The 18,716-nt window shown below is 40.6% G+C and overlaps 1 long non-coding RNA gene across 1 annotated transcript in view; it reads left to right on the top strand.

Annotated features, from left to right (window-relative positions):
- Window positions 1–15,877, top strand: part of LOC129148554 (uncharacterized) — a 277,290-nt gene extending 261,413 nt beyond the window's left edge. The window contains exon 4 of the long non-coding RNA XR_008555514.1: window positions 15,350–15,877. This is a non-coding gene — a long non-coding RNA (uncharacterized LOC129148554). The remainder of the gene's footprint in view (window positions 1–15,349) is intronic.
- Window positions 15,878–18,716: the final 2,839 nt, after the last annotated feature.

Consider the following 18,716-nt stretch of genomic DNA (forward strand, 5'->3'; position numbering starts at 1 on the left):
ATGTGGGTTTATTTCTGGGCTCTCAATTCTGTTCCATTGGTCTGTGTGTCTGTTTTTCTGGCAATACCATGCTATTTTGATTATGGTCACTTTATAGTATAATTTGAAGTCAGGGAATGTGATACTTCCGGCTTTGGTCTTTTTTTCTCAGGATTGCTTTTAGTATAGAATTGTACACTTGAAACCTGTATAACTTTATTAACCAATGTTACGTCAATAAGTTTAATTTTAAAAAACAAGTCTGAAAAGCTCGAACAGTGCACAGTGCACTTGCTGTGCACGTGTCCTTTCTAGAACAAAGGACTAGGAGTTCGAAGGGAAGAGTTTATTTCTGGGTCAGCCACGCAGTTTTCTGAGTCCCAGTTTCCTCGGATTTCAATTGGAGATAAATTACACATCCTGCCCTGTCACAGGGTTGCTGGGAGGCTTATCTGTGAGGACTGATCATGCCATTCGTTCTTGTGGCCAGTATCTCAGGCTTTGTTCTCTCATTTCTTTTATGGTTCTACTCTTAAGTTGAGGTTTTCCTTGATCCCCTGCACATATCACCTCACCCACCAGCCCTCTCTTCCTGAACTCTATTGATGGTTTTTGTGGGGTTTTTTAAGTATATTTTTACTGGTTTCAGAGAGGAAAGGAGAGGGAAAGAGAGATAGAAACATCAATGATGAGAGAGAATCATTGATTGGCTGCTCCTACATGCTCCCTACTGGGGATCGAGTCCACAACCTGGGCATGTGCCCTAACAGGGAATCCAACCATGATCTTCTGGTTCATAGGTCGATGCTTAACCACTGAGCACACAGTTCAGGTGATGCTTTTTGTTTTGTTTTTTTGTTTATGTTTTTGTTTTTTCATCTCATTTACCACCACCTAATATATTTTGTGTTTATTTGTTTGAAATTTTAAATTTTACTTACGTTTTTGTCTACCTCACACTGAGATAAGAGAGTAAGGAATTAGTCTATTTGGCTATATTTTATATCCTCAGGCGTTAGAGTACAGCCTGACACCCAGGGGTGCTCTATAGGCATTTATTGAATGGAGCAAATGAGTGAATGAATAAATGAATGAAATGAGACAATGGCCTGTGTTCCTAATATATGTAATGTGATATTCCAGAATAACTTCTTCTTGTGGAACAACTCCAGGGTAACTGCAAACTCTGGCTACACGCACAAACAGTAACAGATTTACTCTCACCTCTCAGAGGGTTAATGACCTTTCATATTTTCAAATGAACCAAGAGTCCAGGCAGCTAATCTGGACACACATTCTCTTTTTAATTTGATTTTCAAAAGAAAATATTACCCAAGATTAAAGAACAGCTGCCAGTCTCCTCCACATTCCAGCCCACTCGCATGATTACTTTGACCTCCGCTTGAAGAATCTGTGGTACGGTGCGGTTCCCATGCCAGGCCCGTGTTACAGCTCCCCCACCCTGGTGGCGTCTGGAGCGCGTCCAGACCCACAGCTGAGGAGCAGAACTCGGAGGCCAAGGAGAAACAAAGTTGCCCACTTACGTTTCTTTACAATGTGAGGCTTTGTGTAGTGATCCAGTTGGGATTCCTGGGTTGGGTTGGAGAAGTGATTTGCCAATAATTTACTGTGAAACAAAACTAGAGAGCAGCAAACAGTGCTTGTTCATCGGTCTTCCTGCTGGAGAATAAAAACTAATTCAGGATTGCTAAACTTTGGAAAAGGACTTGAAGTGATTTGAGATCAAGTCGTGCATTTCTAAATGTTTCTCTGTGTGTGAGGGATGTAAATTACTCACCCGAAGTTTTCAAGTAAAATTTTTTACAAACATTGTTAGAGTCAGAATCAGTATCTTTTCTCTCCAGTGATTTCTTCCTTCATAGAACCGGAAACCTAACAGCTGCCTTTCTCTTTCTCTCTCTCTTTGAACATACCTTGTTCTCAAGGAGACGCTCATTAGCAGATAGCTCAAGCTGAATCCTGAATTTCTAGCTACCAAGGTTGATCTGAAGAACAGAGAGGATAAGCTCATTCTTGAGTAGGTAATGCCCAGTGGATCCCAGAGTGCCGCCATCTCAGCAAACCCTTCTGACCTTCACCGTTCCCACAGGCAGAGCGGAGACTCAGCTGGCTGTACCTGCTGAGGAGTGCTGGTGGTTTCCAACTGCCATCTGTTCTGATTAGGCTGTTGTGTGTGCATATTAGTTGTTCCTGCGTTATCTTGATTGCTAAATATTTTAAATATTGCCCTTTACTATGGCCCTAATTCCCTTTGAGGATGCAAGTGGCTCAGAGATGCTTAAAATTAAAGATGTAAACTTAGCTGCAGAGGTTGGCACAGGGGTGGGCAAGTGAGAGAATCTCAGATTTTGACTGGGAATTCCAGGACACAAGTGCTCTCCCTGTTCCAGATTTGTGAAATGTAGTTGTGAGGGCTGGACTCGCTGCAATCATGTTGTCACCATGAGGAAAACCAGCCTGAGAAAGAAGCTGGTGTATAGAGAAGGACAAAGCTGAGAGCATAATAGAAAATTATAGGGAGCCTCCTAAACAAATTACCCCTGAAGCATTCTCTACCTCTGAACTTTTTGAGCTATGTGAGCTAACATGCTCCCTTAAATCATTTAGCCAATTTTATGTGGACTTTTTATAACTTGAAGCAAAAGTAACTCCAGCTGATAAAGGAGGGATTTATCGGTAGCTAGGCTTAGGATTGTGTTTTTACAATTATCTTTGGATGTCCAAAGACTTAATTATAGTGAAGCAGGTACAATTTACTGTCTCTTATTTCCCAGTTACTTTATTTTATTATTCAATTTAATATATAAAGCAGTTCTATGAGAAAAGGAATATTATCCTATTTTACCAGATAGGCCAAATAAGGCTTTGAAAGGATATATTTCTGAGACCGAAGGGCCAGCCAGATGCTCAAACCAGATTTGAAACCCAAAACTGCCTAACTCTAAAATTTTATGATACCCTCAGCATCCCTTCTGTCACTGCACTGCACTGCCCTGCCATCATGGGCTGGATTGTGAAGGGCCTTGCCTGACCCTCCGATGAGTTTTAGAGAAGGAGGTGGGTGGGGAAGGCCATGTCACAGCACAGATTCTTTTGAGAATCTGTTGAAACCGCTTGACGCTCTTCTTATGAAAAACATAATCTCATACAACACATTTTTGCGTATGATATCAGAGGGTCACAGATCTCTATGAAGGACATCTGAGCATCTCTTTTTTTAAGATATATTTTTTATTTATTTCAGAGAGGAAGGGAGAGGGAGAGAGAATCATTGATCAGCTGCCTCCTGCATGCCCCCCGAGTAGGGATCCAGCCCAAAACCCCAGCATGTGCCCTTGACCGGAATCGAACCCAGGACCCTTCAGTGCACAGGTCAACGCTCTATTCTTTGACCCAAACCAGCTAGTGCTGAGCATCTCTTTATCTCACCCACCCCCCAGTTTAAGAACTCTATTGTATTCATTGTGGAATCATAGATAATTTTATGTTAAAGAAATGACACAATCCAATTTGCGTTCTGCAAACATAATTCTGGGGGCTCCCAGAGCACAGGCTGGAGGGGATTGTGGCTGCAGGTAGGAATCTGCATTACCGGTTTAAGCCAGAACTGCATCTGGGCAGCTGTGGGGGCATGAGAGTCAAGTACATGCTGGAGAGGGGGCAGAGGAAATGTGTAATGTGTGGGAGGCAGAGTGAAGCAGAAAGAGGAGTTAGGTGACTTGACAAAGGGATATAATTAGCCAAAAAAAAAAACCCAAAAAAACTGCAAATAAGGGTAGCAGATAAAGGAATGAATTAAAGCTATCAATATTGAGATAAAGGATGCAGCTTAAAATTCCGTTTACGTGACTACTATGCCTCAGCTGATGTGAGTAAATGGGGTTTCGGGGCAGAGAAGCAGTGAGCTGTTTCAACTGGAAGAGACTAAGAAGATGGAAAATCAGGAAGAAATATGGGCCAAGGGAAAGTTGAAGAGTGTGTTTGGTGTTTTCTCAAGAGAGTATTTCAGTTTTCATGCAATCTGGATTTCCCAAGTCATATGGGAGTAAAAATAGAAACAGAAGAGCAGCAATAAACAGTAATTTTCTGGGTCGACTGTCTTTACCATGCACCAGACACTTTGCATGCCTGTGTGAGCAAATCTCTTGCTTCTTCTGCCCCAGCTGCTGGGTGATGCTTGGGAGCTTCAGCGCTCTGCTCAAGAGGCATTGGTCCTGCTCAGACCCCTAAGGCTGGTCCATGTCTGCTTTGCTCCAGGTATCTGTCACCTCTTCTCAGGGACCATCACTGGTAAAACATCCTTCTCTGTACCTCCCAGATCAATACCCAAGTGATGGATTTTAGCAGGGAAAGGAGGTAAATTATTTATTCTTCTCCTTCTTCTTCTCCTCCTCCTCCTCCTCCTCCTCCTCCTTCTTTTTCTTTTTCTTCTTCTTCTTCTTCTTCTTCTTCTTCTTCTTCTTCTTCTTCTTCTTCTTCTTCTTCTTCTTCTTCTTCTTCTTCTTCTTCTTCTTCTTCCCCCCTCCCCCTCCCCCTTCCCCTTCCTTCTCCTCTTCTTCTCCTTCTTCTTCCCCTTTTTCTTCTCCTTCTCCTCCTCCTCCTCCTCCTCCTCTTCCTCCTTCTCCTCCTCCTCTTCCACCTTCTCCTCTTCCTTCTTCTCCTCCTCCTCCTCCTCCTCCTCCTCCTCCTCCTCCTCCTCCTCCTCCTCCTCCTCCTCCTCTTCTTCTTCTTCTTCTTCTTCTTCTTCTTCTTCTTCTTCTTCTTCTTCTTCTTCTTCTTCTCCTTCTTCTTCTCCCCTTTCTTCCCTTCTACCCCTTCTCCCCCTCCTCCTCCTCCTCCTCCTCCTCCTCCTCCTCTGCCTTCTTCTCCTCCTCCTTCTTCTGAACTGTTTTCAGTTTTATTATTTTATTATACTACTGTTGACAGTATTATATTTTCTCCTCCTTTGCAACCATTTTCCCCTCTTTTGTCACCCAGCTCCCTCCCATAACCCAGGCCTTCACCATACTATTGTCCATATCCATGGGCTATGCATATGTACATATTATATATATTCTTTGGTTAATCGCTTTGGTTCCCCCCATCCCTTCTCTCCTCTGAGATCTGTCACTCTGTTCCATGCATGCATGCCTCTGGTCCTATTTTGTTCATCAGTTTACTTTGTTCATTAGATTCCACATGTAAGTGAGATCATGTGATATTCACCTTTCTCTAACTGGCTTATTTTGCTTAGCATAATAATCTTCAGGTCCATCTATGCAGCCAAATAGTATTTCATTCTGTAAATGTATAACAGCTTTTTTATCCACTCATCTATTGATGGGCACTTGGGCTGTTTCCAGATCTTGGCTATTGTCAATAATGCTGCTATAAACATAGAGGTGAATATATTTTTTCTGATTGGTGTTTCAAGATTCTTATGATATACTACAGGCATGGTGCATGAAATTCATGCACAAGGGTGGAGGAGTGGGGGGAGGGTTCCCTCAGCCCAGCCTGCACCCTCTCCAATCTGGGATCCCTTTCGCAATCCAGAACCACTGGCTCCTAACCTCTCACCTGCCTGCCAGCCTGATCCACTTAACCACTCTCACCTCCTGGCCTGATCGCCCTAACTGCCTATCTGCTCTCCCCTCCTGGCCTGATCATCCTAACTGCCTATCTGCGCTCCCCTCCTGGCCTGACCTCCCCTAACTGCCTATCTGCTCTCCCTTCCTCTCCGCACCCTTCGGACCCCTGGAGCAGGCATGCTGAAAGCTCTGCCATTGTCCCGCCCCCGTCCTGACTGGTTGTTACATGACGGCATTCCAGCCAATTTGCATATTCCTCTATTATTAGTATAGATTCCCAGAAGTGGTATAACTGGGTCAAATGGCAGATTCATTTTTAATTTTTTGAGGAAGTTCCGTACTAGCTGCACTAATCTGCATGTTCACCAAGAGTGCACTTTTCTCCACATCCTCACCAACACTTGCTGTTTGTTGAGTTATTGACGATAGCCATTCTGACAGGTGATGTCTCATTACAGTTTTAATTTGGATCTCTCTGCTGGTTAGTGATGCTGAGCATCTTTTCATATGCCTCTTGGCCATCTTTGTGTCCTCTTTGGAGAAGTGTCTATTCAGGTCCTTTGACCATTTTTTAAATGGAGTTTGTCTTCCTGGTGTTGAGTTGTAGGAGTTCTTTGCAGCTGTGCTATCCCTCTGGCTTCTCAGCCACCACTGCACCTGCTCAAGGGTAGGCGGGGGCTTTCCCTTTCTGGGTCTCTGCTCTTCTCACTAGTCTCTATGTGCCTTCTTCAGTGCTCCTTAGATATATTTCAGATCAGCTGCACTTCAATTGGTTTTTCAAGTTGATTGCTCTGTAGTTTAGCTGTAAATCTGGTCCATTGCTGGAAGCATGTGCAGCCTCCGGCTAATCTGCAGCCATTTTGCATCCCCCAGGAGGTAAACTTCTTAAAAGTTACCTTTTATTATATGGTTGGCAGGGCTTTTGGTTTTGTTTTGTGTTTACTAACCACCTTCTTTCCCATTTCCCTCCCATCCTGCCTAGGGAAACTAAAGACAGATATTCCACTGTACCGGTATTCAAACTGCCATGCTTTCTTTGTCTTGTGCCTAGGAATTAGCTGGTATATTTCAGGTGTCTTTCAGATGTCTTCTTATCTCTCCTGCAAGTTGGCCAATGGAACACCATCCTAATGGGTTCCCTGGAAGTTACCATCAGGTCTATACCTCAGAAAGGAAGCACTTTGTGTTTACCTCATGCTATATTCCTAGAGATCACGAAACAATAAAAATACGAGGCCAGGGAATATTGCTTGATGTTGCTACTTGGTTGTTGGCATAGAATTATATTTTTGAAAAATTCAATGTTTAACTTTTAATTTTCAACATTAACAACACAGCAACAACAATCATTGAAGAGCTGTGTTGATTTAATGTCTAGATGTTTGTTATGTAAACAGTCCAATATCATCTCAAGGAGCCACATTGTACACTGAAAATAGAAACCCAGATTATCTTGACTCTTGGCTGCCTGTGAAACAGTAAGTGAGAGTAGAAGACTGTGTGGGCTTTTTAGAGCCAGACCTCTCACCTGGATTGTGAACAGTCTCCCTGGTTTCTGTGGTTTCACCTGCCATGTCTGATGTTGCTAGATCTTGTGTTCCGCGGGGAGTCTCCTTCTTGGGAGAATACCACCACTTCACTGATTTGCTTTGAATAATAATAAAAAAAAGAGTAAAATAAAGTGCAATACCAAAAGAAAGAAAGTTTCAAAAAAAGACAGCAAAATGTCAAATTTAGAATTGGGCTCAAATTTTACATCTGAAACTCAGTTTCATCCCTGCCATTAGCTTCCTCAAGACTTACAGATACCAAGCATTTTCAAATTTCACCGCAGTCTCTGAGTACCATGTACCAACAGCAAGGATGGAGTGTCAGAACACATTTTATAGCAACCTAGACACAGCTTGACAAAACAAGCAGAAATAATTAAGAAGCAGTAACATTACACAGACAGCCAAGTGTGCTTGGAATCAGTCAGCAGTGGAGAGGAACTTTCTGGAGGAAACGCTTAAAGCTAACTGTGAGTGTGATAGACAGATTCAAACTAGTGTTTAGCAACTAATGATACAGCCACAAATCCTCTAACGGCCTTGACACACTCTACAAAGGGACCTTGGCTGCTTCCAGGCTTTTCCATTCCGCTGGGCACACTTATCACAGTCACGGTGGCTAAGGTCTTCCAGTAAGCAGCAGCGCGGCAGCTATTGAGCCGGGTCTTTGGAAAATCTCTGGATCTAATCATCCCCTGCAGGGAAGGCTGACTGCAGAGTCAGGGACAGAAGTAGCTATTTCCAATCTCTAAAGGACTAATCTTGTTTTATCCATCTTTATTGAGATTAATTATATTTCAATTAATGATATCTCAATGTTAATTATGCATTTAACGTTTAAGGTGTACAAGGTGATTTTGTGTGTGTGTGTGTGTGTGTGTGGTGAGAACTTTTAAAATCTACTCTCTTACCAGCTTTCAAGTATATTGTCAATTATAGTCATCATGCTGCATATTAGAACCCCAAAACTTACTCATGTTATAAATGAAAGTTTGAACCCTTTGACCACCTGCACCCATCCCCCCAACCCCCACTTTGCGCTGGCAACCAGCAATCCATTCTCTGTTTCTATGAGTCCAGTTTCTTCAGATTCCAAATGTGAGAGAGGTCATATAGTATTTGTCTTCTTCTGTCTCACTTGTTTCACTTGGTATAATGACCTTAAGTTTCATCCATGTCGTCACAATGGGAGGATTTCTTCCTTTATGGCTGAATAATATTCATATAAATGTATCACAACTTCTTTATCCATTCAGCTGTCAACAAACTCTTATATTGTTTCAGTGTCTTGCTTAATGTAAGCAATGCTGCAATGGACATGGGGATGCAGGTATTTTTTTGAGATATTGTTTTCATATTCTTCACACATGTATTTCCTCATTTATTTAAACCTTTGTTAATTTATTTCAGTGATGATTATAGTTTTCTGGATAGAGTTCTGAGAATATTTAGTTATAAATATTCATGGTTTTATGCTTTGGGGAAAGTTTTCCAAACTTAACTGTTTACTGTTTGTATTAGGAATGTAATTATTTTTTTGCCAATATTGCTTTGTATCCACCAATCTTGTAAAACTCTCTTATCAATTTTAGTCATTTAGTTATAGATTAGTTTGGATTTATTTAGATAAAATCATACCATCTGAAATTCTAAACATTTTATCTTTATTTATTTATTTTACTTTATCTGATGAGGACTTCCAGTACAACATTGAATACTCCTGACTTAATTTAATTGATTTTTGTCAAGTTTTATTCACTGGAATTCAAATTTAGCCCATTTGAGAAAGTTGCTATTTTTAAATTATTTTTTTAATTATGATTGAGCTACAGTGGATCTGTTATTCAATAAATCACTACAGGTTTTGTGGGAAGGGGTTCCTTACAGCAATCCACTTATGATCCAGGCATAAACTCCACTAGGTGATGGAAGGATTATGTCAATAACCTTTATGTCTAGAAATATACAGGAGATAGAGCACTTTTGCAACATGGCATTGCTGGGTTTACATTGCCCTTTTTTCTTATGAAGAATTCAGAGCTTTAATTCTGGATTTAATCATTACCACATCCTTTACGCAGTCAAGTATAAATTGACATATTATCCTCCATTTGGGAATAGCTATGAAGACTTGAAACATTAACATTGTCTAAGCTATTAGCAGAGGCAGCGTAAAACACAGTATCCCTAGATCTTAGAAAATTAGGCATCTCTTTCCCAAATTCTCTTTCCATGTGGCTTTAAGATTTCTCCCCTTAAAGTTTTGAAACAGTTAGCTCTTTCCCTGAACCTGCAGAGTCAGCCTTCACTACTGAGAATGAAGAAATCAATCAGGAGGTCCTCAAAGAATCCCTGTCAGTAACCGCTGCGGAGTTGTTTCTGGAAGGCATCCTTCCCCACAGTGATTGCTGTGCGTGTGCCCAGTGGGTTGGAAAAACCTGGGAAGCAGCTACAGGCCTTTGTGGAGGATGCCAAGGCTGTTTTCCTAATTGGGGCTGCACCCTTACTTTACTTCTTGTCTTTCTTTCTTTCTTTCTTTCTTTCTTTCTTTCTTTCTTTCTTTCTTTCTTTCTTTCTTTCTTTCTTTCTTTCTTTCTTTCTTTCTTTCTTTTCCTTCCTTCCTTCCTTCCTTCCTTCCTTCCTTCCTTCCTTCCTTCCTTCCTTCCTTCCTCTCTCTCTCTCTCTCCCTCTCTCTCTCTCTCTCTCTCTCTCTCTCTTTCTTTTTTATTGAGTTCAGAGAAGAAGGGAGAGGGAGAGAGAGAGAAACATCAATGATGAGAGATAATCCTTGATTGACTGCCTCCTGCATGCCCCCTAGTGGGGATTGAGCTGCAACCCGGACATGTGCCCTTGACCGGAATCAAACCCAGGATCCTTCAGTCCGCAGGCCAACACTCTATCCCCTGAGCCAAACTGGCTAGGGCTAGTTTTTCTTATATGTTGTTTAAGACATCCTTTCTTACTGTACGTTTAAGGTAATGAAGATATTCTCCTATATTATCTTCTAAAGGCTTTATTGTTTTAACCTTCCTATCTAGGTCAACAACTCACCCAGAATAGATATAGTGGTTTAAGGTAGGTGTAAAGTCTCCATTTTTCCAATATTGGTATTTTTATTGCAAAGACGGTCCTTTTCTCATTGGTTCATAGTGTCAGTGTTGTCACTTATCAAGTGTCTGTATATGCATTGGTGCTTTGGGGGCTTCTTAGTCTAATCATTGATGTATGTCAATCCTTGAGTCAGTACCTCATAATTTTAATTGTTGCTTTTTATTATTATTATATTTTCTGCTTGGAGCATTGTTAAATCTTTTTTTAAAATATATTTTATTGATTTTTCACAGAGGGGAAGAGAGAGGGACAGAGAGTTAGAAACATCGATGATAGAGAAACATCGATCAGCTGCCTCCTGCACAACCCCCACTGGGGATGTGCCCGCAACCAAGGTACATGCCCTTGACCAGAATCGAACCCGGGACCTTTCAGTCCGCAGGCCGACGCTCTATCCACTGAGCCAAACCAGTCTCGGCTGTTAAATCTTTTTTTTTTAATTGAAATTTTGGGGGTGAAGTTCATCAATAAAATTATATAGGTTTTTTGTTTTTGTTTTAGTAAGTTGATGCACAGTAATATAAGTCTGGAAATGTTCTGGAGAACAGACTCTCTCTGCTCCAGGAACTCAGACCCTGTCTTAGGACTTGGTCCTGGTTGGGGTGTGGTGTGTGATTGGGAGAGAGGAGAGCACAGGAATCTTTCTCAGAGATGCATCAATATCTTAGCTTTCTTTGCTTCTCTTCTGACTCATTTTCTTTCCTGGCCAAGAAACACTTAATTTAGTCTTCAGAAGGAAAACTGGTGCCCTTTGACTAATCATATATCCTTCCAAATCCATTTTTTAGTGTGCTGAGTTCTTCTTTATACGAGAGAGAGAGATTGTTGTAATCAGAAAGCCCCAAGATTTACTTCGGCTTTCCATTGCATCATCCCTCCCCTGAGGTAATGAATTATTATGACTGAATTAGTAGCAGAGCAAACATTATAAGAAAATGTTAGGAAAAAACTTTAAATCATATCTCAAAGTATCGCCCTACCTAATTTGTCTAGAGTTCTGAAGATAAATATGGTCCAAGATAAACACTGGGAAGTCATAAGCAAACTGAAGATTAATTACAGTAAAATGTTAGGAAAGGGCTTATTGTAAATAAAATAAAATAAAATTAATTCAGTCGCCTTATTTGAAAGTTCATAAACTATAACTTGCTCATCACTTGCCCAGACAAGTTTTCAATCAGGGAAAGTTAAAATAGCTATGTCATAACTGTCTTTAATGAACCAAAAGAACTGCTAATACTTGGTTTTTATGGAACCCTCTTGGGCCTAAATAATTGGAGACTATATGCAGTTTTAATATGAACACTTGGGAATTTCTTATTTAGAATTCCCAAATGATTAAATTATCCAAGATTGACAATATTTGTTTTCAAATGTTATGTTTAAATAAATTAAAAATGGAAAAAGTATGCTTTTTACAAAATTTATATTTTCACTTAGGGTATACATACAATATGGTTAATAGATTTCATGATTTTATAATTATTTTTAAATAATTTAATTTTAAATCAATTTCTACAATTAATTAATTCTGGTATGAAATATTTTCTTGGAAACCAACAAAAGTGAAAAGGTAGTTTGAAAGCCTTCTGCATGAGTCCTGACCAAGGCCAGGGCCAGGGAGGAGCCTGCAACCAAAGTACATGCCCTTGACCAGAAACGAACCTGGGACCTTTTGGTCTGCAGGCCAATGCTCTATCCACTGACCTCAACTGGGTAGGGCAGAAACAATCAGGTTTTTTTAATGTCAAATTAGATCTATCCTATCTAATAATAGACAAATATGCAAATTGACCATACCTCCGACGCACCCACAAGCCACGCCCACCATCCAATCAGAGTGAGTATGCAAATTAACCCAAACCAAGATGGCTACAGCCACAGAGAGCAAGGTTTCCTAGGTAACAGAGGAAGCCAAGCTTTCTGCCTGCCTTGCCAGGCCTAAGCCTCCACTCAAGCTACAAAGTTTCAATTATAGAAGGTAAACAAATTCAAACAAATGGCGCCAAATGGAGCTTGAGAGCAGGCCAGGGTTGCCGCTGGCAACAGGGGAAGCAAAGCTTTCTGCACACCCTGGCCGGGCCCACCAGCTTAAGGCAACAAAGTTTCAATTATAACCCCAACCCAAATGGCTGCCAGCCTCGGAGGGAGCCCCAGGCTTGACTCTGCTCCAGGCTACAAAGTTTCAATTGTATAAGGAAAATAAATTCCAGATACCAGGGCCTCCGCTTGGGTTGCCAGGGGGCGTGGCCTGCCTGCAAACCACCACAGGTCCCTCGCTCAGGCCGCCCCATGCCCCAAGGAACCCTCACCTGATCCGGGATGCCCTTCAGGGCAAACCAGCTGGCCCCCACCCCTGTACCAGGCCTCTATCCTATCTAATAAAAGAGTACTATGCAGATTGATCATCACTGCAACACACAATATAGCTGCCCCCGTGTGGTCAAAGATCCTGTCCCCATGTGGACACAAGATGGCCACCACAAGATGGCCAGCAGGAGAGGGCAGTTGGGAGGCACCCGGCCTGCAAGGGAGGGCAGTTGAGAAGGACCAGGCCTGCAAGGGAGGGCAGTTGGAGGTGATCAACCCTGCAGGAGAGGGCAGTTAGAGGTAACCAGGCCGGCAGAGGAGGGAAGTTGGGGGCAAACAGGCTGGCAGCGGAGTGGTTAGGGGGTGATCAGGCTGGCAGGCAGAAGCGGTTAGGGGCAATCAGGAAGGCAGGCAGGCAAGCAGTTGGGAGACAGCAGTCCTGGATTGTGAGAGGGATGTCCGACTGCCCGTTTAGGCCCGATCCCAGGGATCGAGCCTAAACGGGCAGTCGGACATCCCTTGAGGGGTCCCAGATTGGAGTGGGTACAGGCTGGGCTGAGGGACAACCCCCCTCCGTGCACGAATTTCGAGCAAGTGGGCCTCTAGTCTGATAGAAAAGAACATTCTCACTAAAATGGACTAAATTTAAAAATTTCAATTACAAAATTAGAAGACTATATTTAAAATACATTTAAAAAATTTAAACAATCTATTTAAAAGTATTCCTATCTGGACAAGTTCCAGAAGAGATGGAGATTTAAACCACAATGTAAAAACAATCTTCAGTCTAACCCAACTTACTCTTTCCATGCAACTCATTGTTGTGTTCACACTTACACTGTCTTACTATATACATCCATTTAAAACCAAAAGAAGTTTCTTAATAATTTCATTCTAGTCAGAACAAACTTCTTGCAGGTACCAAGTCATCTAGCAAGTATCCAATTAATATTCAAAGTGCTGATGGACAGTGATGAAAATCAGATGCCATGAAGAAGTATTGCCTTTGTAAATATCAGAGAAAGTCTTAGGGAATGAAAACAACAGATACTTTCAGAAACACCCTGATTAGTTGGCAGAACCCACGCATTCATTAGATATGAACTAAACAAATAGAAAATGTGATTTGTAGCTGATTCATAATTGTGAAAAAAAGACGCACTCCTGATAAATCTTTACTAACTGAACACAGGTGACCAACTGGAAAGTAACCCAGTCCAAGTTGCTACCCTGCCTTTTCTGAAGTTCTACCTCCTCATATATGGTGCTGATATACTGACAAATTAGTGATTCAGAAGCCAAAAAACTTAACGGTTTAAGTATTCTCAATTCTAAGTAAGAAGGTCCTTTTTACATTAGCAGAATGTTCCTATGTTCATAGCAGGAGAGAACTATTATTTTGCTATGCAGTGGAAACAAGGCTAAGGAGACATTTATCACTGGACTTTTCAAACCATTTGGTATTGGAGAACCTTATCAGTCATTTATATATGTCAGTCATTTATATATGTGATTTATGTTTGTTTTACTTTTTCTACCTATAAAAATAAACAATTTATGGGTGATAAATACAAATTTCAGAACAGGAACTATGCAATACCATTTTAAAAACTCCTGAATAGAAATGTCTAGTACCTTTTTGTGCTCCAAAGGAAACCCAGTGCACTCATATCTCAAAAGCCATTTGGTACAGATTTGTGTTTTTAACAAGTAGAGAAAAACCAATAGCATATTTTCTTTTGTAAGGGAATTTTTTATTTAATGTTTTAAATATTATTAGTTTCTTCTCAATTTGTGAATTGCTCTATTTGTGAAAAACTACTAGGGGCCAAATACTAATGCAAGCATTTAATATAGAAAGGTAAAGGGGTTTCAGTCTCATTAATTTTGTTTTCTTTTTCTTCGTAAAATGCATTTCCATTTGACAAATTTTAATTACTCACCAATTAGATGTAAAGCCCTATGTTGTAATAGGCATATGGGATACTAAGATGGATCAGGGATGGTCCTGGTTTTGAAAATAGTTAGCTCTTGGTACAGCAATCAAAAAAAATAAGCAGACCTAGCACTAAAAATATTATAAACAAAACTATTTCTATACTGTTTCTACATGATTGTTCACTGGATAGTTTGGTCCTGCTGTTCAATGATTGAGCAGCTGTTGTTTAAATGTGTCCTTCATAGCTTTGTCGTTATATAGGTGATGATAAGAAAGCTCTTTTTTTTAAATCCTCACCAGAGAATATGCTTTTATTGATTGAGAGAGAGAGAGAGAGAGAGAGAGAGAGAGAGTGAGAGAGAGAGATGTGAGAGAAAAACATAGATAGGGTTCCTCCCATACTTGCCCCAACCAGGGATCAAACCCACAACCTAGGTATGTGCTCTGACTGGGAATCAAACCCATAAACTTTTGGTGTATAGGATGATAATCCAATCAGCTGAGCCACCTGGCCAAGGCAAGAAAGCTTACTCTTTAACTTGTTGCCAACATATGAAGAGACATATACCCAGGTATATGCAGAGCAAGAAAATCGTAAACGATAAATTGCCAAGCAATATAAAATCAATTATGAAAATGGAAGGTTAGTGGAAGGTCTTCGAAAACATGCCAAATTTCCAAGGTAAATCAATCAATCTTTCTGAAGATTTGCAAATACTCTAGGGCTTTTATACAGTTTATTTACATAGCTGAATAAATTTGTCATAGTATTTTATCATTCTTTTTTTATTTGGAAATGATTGTCTATTCTGTGGAATGTACAAGGTATGATTTGGGGACAATTAAAGCTCTTCCTTTCATTATCACAGTGAATCCCAGACAGGACCATAAACAGCCTAGTCCTCTGTGGGAGACGAGGATGTACATGTTTGATGAATGGTTGGCACCGACGACACCTGCAATCCAAACAGCCGGAGTCATGCCTCAGGAAATGCTTCAAGGACACGAGGAAGCGCCATCTGAAGCAACACAGATGTTGATAATGGAGAAATAGTTACATCCAGGATGAAAACTGTGAATAAAGGAAGTAACTGAATTTAAATAGAAACCAGAGGGCAGAAGGCAGAGTAGGAAAGGGGCTTAAAAGAACAAAAGCAGTGGGCCTGGCAAGCAGCACCTGCTCTCATGAATCATCCCGTAGTTCTGTCTCCCTCCCCGCTCTTAGAGTCTCTTTCTGGCTGGCTCCTCTTCAGTTTACCTTCTTCTAAATGGGAGTCTCCTGGCCATTGCCTCCTTTCAACTCTACCCTTCCCTTATGGAACTGAAGCACCCCTGTGGCTTGCTTATTTAGGCTTCCTTTCCTCCTTTTATTTTCCATTCTTTTTTTCTTTTTCTGGAGGATGAGACTCATATTTCTAAAATTAAAAAACACAAACTATGGATTCATTTTTTTAAAAAAAACTGAATATGTATTTCTGGATAGTGGAACTTATACTGATAACATTTTAGTTATGCAAGACTCTTTTATGAAGAGGGTCAATTACTGTGGGCCCCATAGGGCCACAATGGTTATGACAGGATTTCCAAGACAATAGAGGTCACAGTTCTTTATCAAGTCTTGTGTTTGGGTGTCTTTCATATTTGGGTGTTCATTCATATTTAAAGTGGAGCATTTTTAAAGTCCTCAATGAAGATATGTTTTTATTGATTTGAAAGAGAAGAGGAAAAAGATAGAGAGAGAGAGAGAGAGAGAGAGAGAGAGAGAGAGAGAGAGAGAAACATCGATGTGAAAGAGAAATATCAATTGCTTCCTGTACTCACCCAACCAGGGATCAAACCCTCAACCTAGGTATGTGACCTGACCAGAATCGAACCCACCACCTCTTGGTGGACAGGATGACACTCCAACCAACCGAACTGCTCAACCAGAGCTAAAGTGGAATATTTTTGAGGGTGGAAATCTACCTCGCTGAGAACTGAGATTCTGGAATGACTACTTATCAAAGGCTTTTATATTTATGTCATTAAAAAAGATTTTTGCTCTTTTGCCATGTTTTCAAAATTATTGCTCTGAAGCAGCTTGGATATGTATTTGCCAGTCCTCAAAGATTTGTATCAAAAGAAAGAAAAGCACACGGTTCTGCTAATGATGGTTGCTGAGGAAACAGACAACATAAGGTTATTTTATATGACTCTCAGCTAAGCTGGCAATTTGATGACAGCAGAAGGTAGTTTTCATCAGAAAGTAAAGACAGAGAAATATCCAGATTGACATAAACTCTACTCTTACTAAAAGGCACAGAATCACAAATATTCATATTGCTTGTGAGTGGGTACACAATTACAGCTATGATCTCTTGTCAGCCTTGAGAGTACAAAGGTGGCTTCTCTTCACAGTAGAGTTAGGGAGGAGCTGGACAGGAAGTGTAAGTGAAGCTGGCTCAGTGAAAGAGCACTTTTAGCTAACCAAAGGCTTTTGAGAAGAGAGTGAAAGCTCATGGCAAAGCCTTCTGAAATCAATGAGGTGGACACGCTTTAGGAAGACGCATGGTGACTTAGTTCTACCAAGATTAGGGTTACTCTGTGCTATTTTATTGATAATAGTGAGGGATTTCTGATTTAAATAACTACTTTTAGAAAGTTCTGTTATCTATGGTTTTTGTTCTTGTGTTAATCCTCACCCGAGGATATTTTTCCACTGTTTTTTAGAGAGAGGGTAAGGGAGGGAGAGAGACAGAGATAAACATGGCTGTGAGAGAGATACATTGATTGGTTGCCTCCTGCATGTGCCCCAACCAGGACTGGGGTCTATATAGAGCCTACAACTGAGGTACTTGCTCTTGACCAGACTTGACTTGTAAAAATTTTACTTTTCAGTTATAGTTTACATATATAGCAATTTGTTATTAACTTAACAAAAGACTTATGTCATAGGCATTGGAGGTACAATAATAAACAGGAAAAATGAATTTTCTTTCCTTATAAGGAGAGGGAGAAAGAAAACCAAATCACATTAGATTCTAAGAAGTTTATCTTTATCTTTCCCTCTCTCTTCCACTCTACCTAAAAATCAATGGAGAACTATCTTTGGATGAGGATTAGCAAAAAGTAAAATAACCTGAATATTTCTGATATTAGGATTAATAAGCAATAACAGCAAAGAGCCAGTAATTGGCACCCAATTCTAAATATCCTAGTCTAATTTTTCAGAAAGAAAAAAAAGAAATGACCCACATCTTTGAAAATATCCAATATATAGCATTCAGGTATCAGCCTTTTAAATGCTATGGGGTAGTTACTTTATCTTTCTGGATTTTCCAAATATATAGCTATGTGATTTCACTGCATCTTCTAGAAGCCAACTATGGATTTTGACTCTACCACACACATTCTTCTGCCACAAATCAGAAATTTGCATTATTGGCAAAGCTACACAAATTTAGCAAACCAATTTAAAACATACAAACCAGTTTAAAACATACATTGTGCTATAGCTGGTTTGGTGAGTGGTTAGAGTGTTGGCCCCTGGATTGAAAGGTCTTGGGTTCAATTCTGGGCAAGGGCATGTACCTCGGTTGCAGGATCAATCCCCGTCCCTGTCTAGGTGGGTGCAGGAGGTGACCAATTGATGTGTCTTTCTCACATCGGTGTTTCTCTCTCTCTCTCTCTCCCCTCCCTTCCACTTTCTCTAAAAATCAATGAAAAAATATGCTTGGGTGAGGATTAACAAATAATAATAATAATAATAATAATAATAATAATAACACAAAACATACTACATGCAAAAAAGCACATTAGACAAATGATTATAATTATTTTTTAAAATACAAAATCAAGCATAAGTTCAACATATGATAGCTTGAACTGAACTTAGAAATAGAATTACTCACCCTTGCAAGGCTGATATGCAATAAGTATATATGTCATATACATATGCAATAAACTTGTTTTCATAGATCTTTGTGACTCACTAATTTTTATGTTTATACTAGAGGCCTGATGCACAAAATGCGTGCATTGTGGGGGGGGGGGGGCCCTCACAATCCAGGACACCTCACTCTTAATCACCTGCTTACTCACTCTTAACCACCTGCCTGCTTGCTCCTTACCGCTTGGCTTGCCTCTGCTTAGTGCTGCCGTGGAGGCAGGAAAGGCTCCCGCCACCACTGCTGCTCTCGCCAGCTGTGAGCTCGGCTTCTGGCTGAGCAGCGCTCCCACTGTGGGAGCACACTGACC

This window comes from Eptesicus fuscus, chromosome 3 (assembly GCF_027574615.1).
Source record: "Eptesicus fuscus isolate TK198812 chromosome 3, DD_ASM_mEF_20220401, whole genome shotgun sequence".
NCBI classification, from domain to species: Eukaryota; Metazoa; Chordata; class Mammalia; order Chiroptera; family Vespertilionidae; genus Eptesicus; species Eptesicus fuscus.